Here is a 6,931-nt window from a genome sequence, read left to right on the forward strand (position 1 = left end):
TTAACATGGGTCCTGAATAGTACTTTCGTACATCTAATAAGCAATGAATATGTTTAGACGTTTCTATTTACGTAGTTCACCCTGTATGCATGCCATGGAAGCGCTAATGACGGTCTCAAAAACCGCATTGTTCTCTTCGACCACAACGTTAACTCGGTCACGTGGCTTTAATACATGTAAACACTATACACACAGTGTGAATAATGATAACAATGATAGTATGAAATTTGCTTATTAGTACAATCTGTGTAATAAATTTCAAATTTTTGGTATAACGGATCATAAAAATTCTGTTTAATTAAAATTAAAAATAAAACGAGCTTCTAGAATTATTCTAAATTTTCTAAATTGTTCGTACAGAAAATACTGGTGCAAACATTGCACGCTACGTAAGAGAAAATAATTTTGTACCTCGACGTCCGTTATGATTTTCCAATTAAACGTTTGACAGTTACAATTTTATTTGTATAGGTGTAAAATAGTGTTTAATAAGCGCTGACGTGGTTGGCGAAATCGTAATCGAATTATTTCCGACCGAACAACTCTTCCCGTATTTCTGATATGACTTGCAGGTTTTGTATGCGGAAACGTTGCAGGAAACCTTGACCCAAGGGTTGTGACCTGGCTAGGAACATTGACTGCACGTGCCATACGTTGAGTTATACTATAGAACGCCAATCCTTATCGACGACAACCGAGTAAGACTTGTTCCTACGTTCTACAGAAATGTCTAAGACCTTTGCCAATAAATCAACTTCTGTGGCCTGGACTTCTTCTTTAGCTTCAAGTTCAATTTGACCGAGTCTTGGATATTTTCTTTTGGATACTTCTCGCTTTTCACTCACTTCCTTCCACTATTAGTGTCTAATTATTATTACACGACGATACAAATAATAATAATAAATATCAAAAACATCGTCGTTCTTTCCCGGTTAATGTTTCGTATTTTAAATTCTCCGAAGTTTTAAATTGTACTTCATCAAAATCCCTCATTGAATTCGATCCGAAGGATACATAGAATCACGATCAATTAACAGATTCAAGAGAAACACCCCTAATCGTTGCCCTCCGAATCAAGCATACCTAGTATAATTTTACGATTCTCAGAGGGAAACTAAACTTTTTTAAAAATAAATTTACACAATGAACTTTGTTGGCTTATCGCACGAACGTGTTTTTCTAAAATTTTACGCGAGTTACCGGCGCGTGTTTGATTTCTTTTTGATACGGCGACCTCGCGAGCCCCGGGGTACAAGGAATATGAAAAAAAAAACGAAAAGAACAAAACGGCGCCCCTTTTACCCGTAAAACGGAAAGAGTTAAACGCTCGCAAGTGATGTTTATCGCGGGGGTTGATACTAGTTGCGCGTCGCTAAAAAGAAAAAGCGCGTCTTAAAAGGAATGCAACCGAGCGAAACAAAAATCGCGGAGCGTCCGAGTCTCGTTTCGGGGGGCGGAGTTTGTAAAAAAGCCGCGTGCAACGATGCGAAAACAAATTTACACGAAAATTCGCGAAACGCGGGAAATCCTCGGCACGCAGGAAATAAAAGAGTCTTTGAACACCTGCTACGTATTTGCATAAATGAAAAACTAGCGGAACTTCCTTCCCGCCGTTAACCTACGAGATAATAAATTTTCAAACCGAGTCGTACAGATCGTAGGAATGAAAAAAAAAAAAGAAAATAATTCGAAACGCTTTCGAAAGTTTCTCGTCGACGAATTGCACGGGAATTATTGCGATCGTTCGGTTGCAATTTCAGAGGTACGCGTTGCGCGCTGGTAGGAAATATGCTCGCATAATCCTAGCGAACACGCGGGGATTAAGCGAGTAAACTGTGTTAACAGTTTATAATAACACCTGGCGTCGGAAATTAAATAAATACATAAATTTCTGCTTGGTGTGCACGCGTTGGTGAATTATCATGTACTTGGCGATAAATTTGACACGTTGTGTAGCTACCGGTATCCAAACAAATCGTTTCTAACGTGTTTAATGAGAAAAATTTAAGAGCGTTAGAGATTTTGAAAAGATACCCTGGTAAAGAAAATGATAAGAATCGACTGGAACTATTCCGATGAAAATTGATGAGAAAGGAATACTTTTGTTGCTAAAATTCGTGTAAATAATGTTTGTTGACCGTAAGGCCAATAACTGTTGCGAGGTTATACATCGAATCGTCTATAAGTGTCGCAGAAATCTGTTCCATAACTTTCGCGTAGCCCACCAGTCCTCGAAACTGTTCGCTCGATGAGAGCCCCGGCCTTATATCCGATAATCAATCCGCCCTTGGTCAATAATGCTGTCAATACCGACAAATATTGACAATGTTATTGCCTGTGTGCAGACGATATTTAAGGAAGGATTTATCTTAAGACCCTAGGATCGACGAATTTCTAGAGACTTTGAAATCCGATCTTTAACAGCGAAGAATGGAGTTATTAATAACAATATTGATCCTACGGGGTCAGAGTTCGATATTCTAATACAAATTTGCGTTGAAAAATGCACCGAGCTTCCGGACAGGTCGCGATTAATATTCAAGGCGAGTAATCTATTTGGCTTGACCTTTTTCTTTGCTCTTCTTCCTTCTCTTCGAAAGAAAATCTTGAAAGTTATCGTCAAGATATTATAACGTGCATTCTTCGATCAAGCATTTCACGAATTGAAAAAATTATAGGTTCTCCGCAGCGTTTTGAAGTAAACTGGACTCGAAACATTGTCAATAATATTTGTCGTGTGCGGTCGTAAAACGTATTGAAGCGAATTGACGATATTATTGTTAAATTGGAATCGATATTATTGATCATGTGCGGTTTCTATGCGCGGCCAACGGTGTCAGGTTATTAACGTGTTATCCGAATCAGACAAGTAAAACTTTTATGTCATTGGTTCTCACAATTTCCTACGCGTTCTGATCGTTTCTCAGTGTCAACTGTCAATCGAGTTTCAGTTCAGTCAAGTACACAACACTTAAAATAGATGACCAATAATTTTTTTCCAGGAAAGTTTTTTGTATTTGGAAATGTAAAAAACGTACGATCGTATTTTCTGATAAATTTATATCAGAGTCCTCGCAGTACAGACTTTATTTTTTTATTTTATTTTTAATTTGAGTAAATTGCAATTTAAAGATTGTATGCCACTCGACCATTATTGTAACGTTTACCCCAATTTCTGTTTACGCCTCGTTTAAGAGCGAAACGACGAGCAGTACGGATAGCATCGCGTTTTAAAAATTATTACCGCCGCCGTTGTCGTCGTCGTACTTATTTAACCGAGTTAAAATCCAGTCATAACACATCTTTATTCATCCCGGCGATGGGAAGGAATTGTAGCCATGCAGATTGGACGGAATTCGTTACAAATGTTCCCATTAGACGCGACCGCAAAAAGTCGTGCCCGTCTACGTATCCTCCGTGCATAAAATTAAGCTGGCACGCCCCGATGAAATTTAATCAGAATCCATAGAAAATCATAAAAGTTTCGTTCCACCTTCAGCCATCCATTCGGCGGTTCTGGCGTGGACGAGAGACCGGGATAAGTCTTCTCGGTTGCACGATTCGCAGGGTCGTAAATTTTGGCCGATGTCGTCTTGCCTTAAGTTTTCCCCAGAGCTAAGGAAGACGAGGTCCCTGGCTCGACGTAGCCGAGAACTCGAATTCATCGATCAGGCGCTTTTCGCTGGAACTGCTTGGATCAAGGTGAAGTATCCCTTCAAAGAAGGAGGGGATGAAAAAAGTAGAAACTCTTTCCACGGTGAAATTCCAATGTGGGAAGGGACGGAGGCTTTAGGGCTAGCAGCGACTCGATAGTAAAAATAGAAAGAATCGCGCCCCCGGAAAAGGACTTGCTCGAAATCCAGAGTTTAGTGCGGAAATCCATTCGAAATTTAGTTCGAACCTTTCGATATCATGAAATACACCCAATGGCAGGGGCAAATGCTCGTAACCAAGTAATAGAAAAATGTACTTCCGGCATATTTCCAGCATCGCCTTTGCCTCTTTTATGAACGTGACGCGTATACGTGGCGTGTCGTTCAATGATATTGGACAGAAAATTATAATAAAAAAAACAGTCAGATATAGGAAATCGTTTGTGGAGAATTGAAATTTTACAAATTGGTGTTAGCATATTTTACTGGCGCGTTAAATTGTTAGACACTCTTGGAAAAGACGTATCGAAATTAAATTTATATATAGACGCGATTATGTGTAGTAGAAAGATAAGTTTTGAGTGATATCTCTGTGGAAACGATAGTTCTTCTAAGAGTTGAGGGAAATCTTAAGATCAACGTCATTTCTTAAATTGATGTGCTACAATTTTTATCCCACGGGGATGACGGTCGCTTTGGAGGCGAATTCAACGATCTATTATACGAGGTCATTCAAGATCCCAAATATGGAATGAAATAATTTTAGAGATTTATCTTCCTGACAAGTCAAAGGTCCACGGTTTTAGCACCTTTTGCATAAAACGATGACAGAGATGTGTACTTTACAGATTATTCTATTACGTATCTTATCTATTCGTACGACTGAAATTTTAAGTTTCATTTAACCACCAACGAGAGGCGAAGAGAAAAATATTCCATCCAACAAACTTATACGAAGATTCAGATTTTGTATTTTGTTCCTATACGAATATACGTATCCAGATTTTGAAATTTATATTTTCGACTGTTCGTATCTTGGTTTAGCAAATAGCTACAGTTTGTCCCAATTTCGGGAAATCACTTTGTACATACGCAAGTAAACTGTTACCACGGTTTCTGTCATCGTCTGTCACGCACTTGGCTAAACAGACGCAGCACGGAAACGTATCGGTTACCCGATACGATGGAGCTTACGTAAATGTTTGAAATTATTTGCCATAAACCGGGACGACCCTTCTGCACGACGCGTCCAAGGACCGTTGGACGCTACCGTGCGTAAAATCAACGTCCATACCCTTTGACGTGAGCCATCTTCCAGTCAGTTTCGTCACGAGAGACTTTCCCGTAAAAAGCAACGGAAAAAATTGGGGAAGCACGATACAGGGTGTCCTTTTAATCGTACAACCACGGAAGGGGTTGATTTTTTGTGGGGAAAATCGAACATCGCGATTGCTTCGAGTAGACTGCGTATTTTTATAGGGAAGAACAGTGATTGAAAATAGTTATGATATCTAAAGACGAGTGTCGACAAGGTTTGTATAAATATGACAATATTGATCAACCCAATGTACATAAAATGTTTTACAACGGATGTGACACATTTGTGTTTACGAAGTGATGTTTGTTAATATCAATACTTGCAATCTTGCGTTGAGAATCTCGAGCTAACGTGTTTCTTAATCAATTCCACTGTTTGCATGGAATAAAGGTTACAGCCCTTGAGGGTGTATTTGTAGACTCTGTCAGTAAGAGTAAACCAAGAGCAAATTCCTTAGTGCCAAATATGGCTTGGAATCGAGAGGGTCTGTTCCAAACCCGTTCCTTTGATGACTCGGAAACGAAGAGAGAAGGCTGTTAATTCCGAGCTCTGCCTTTTGGCATGGCGGAGTCAGGGGGTAGAAAATGTGTACAAGCCGAGTTGTGTCAATTCGTCTGAAGGAGGTGTAACTCATTGAGCTAAGGTACTCCAAGGATCGCATAGGTTGAACAAAACTAAATGTCTACGTTCGAGAAACATATGTACGACATCGAATATTTCTAAATAATAAAAGTGAATTTATCTGTGACCCTTTCTTTAATACCTTATGGATCGATTATTTTTTATAAGATAGAAATTAAATTACCATCGCAATAAGGATAAGGAAAAAATGGTACTTATAGACACTTAGTGGCACCTACGCATTTTTATAAATACACGCGTGCCCCTATTTTCCTCAAAATCGCGCGTCTGCTTGGAATATCGAGGTTAGGTTAAAAACAGCACCATGGCTCAATCTCGCCCCTTTGTACAATTATCGTAAGATTTAACGCGTTCGTCTAACGTGTACATACTCGCGCGACCGTGCAGCAAAGAAGTGAAATAAAATCAAATATAACGGCGTTTGACATTATGTCAAACGCGGAAAGGGTATTTAAAAATGGCGATTAGTGGTCGAACACCCCGTATATTCGGAGCAGGGATTCTAACGTCGCAGACAGGAACGCTTCATGCACGTGGAAAAGCCTTTCGCGGAAACTTTTTCTCGGAACGACCACCTTTCCCGCGCCCTGTTCGTTCATAACGCGGAGGCGACCACTTTGAAAACTCGTTACAACGTGAGATTCCTGTCCTCCCCCGCGCGGAAAAAAAAGACACGGGAAGAGGCATTGTTCGTGAATATTCCGGCCGACTAGAGCGAAGATTAACCGAAGAACGTTCGTGATATAGAGACGAAGGGTTATTTAATCGCAGTTAGCGCGGTCATCCTCTCGCGTTATCGGCAATTTTCGACGCGGACGATCATCGTAAATTTCGACCTGGTCGCCGGTAGGATAACTACGCTCACGATTTCTTCATTTACCTCGCACTTGAATAGCCGGAATTTATTTTACCGAGTGCACGAAGATGCTCTAAAAGATTCGCTGATGAGAGAGGAGAAGGGATGGAAAGAGATACGTCAGAATTTTACGCCCCGTGAAAGAATGGCGGGCTTATATTGTTGTTGTTCTCGATTGGATGGAAATGGGAGATTGGTTTTTAGCGAGCGTTGTATTTTATCAATTTTTCCGGTTGTTTTCGAAAATAACAGAATGAAAGTTCGTAGGAAAAGGATCGTCGACTAACGATCATTCGTTGCTTAAGTCGAGGGCAACGATCGTAATGTTCGAAGCTAATTTTTATATATTATTATTTACAACTTCAAATTAAAATATATATAATTATGAATCACAGTAGGGAAAAGTAAAACGTGTAATAATAATTAAAGTGAGTGAAAAAGATTTTGATTGAAAAAACAATG

The sequence above is a fragment of the Colletes latitarsis genome, chromosome 1 (genome assembly GCF_051014445.1).
Source record: "Colletes latitarsis isolate SP2378_abdomen chromosome 1, iyColLati1, whole genome shotgun sequence".
Lineage (NCBI taxonomy): Eukaryota > Metazoa > Arthropoda > Insecta > Hymenoptera > Colletidae > Colletes > Colletes latitarsis.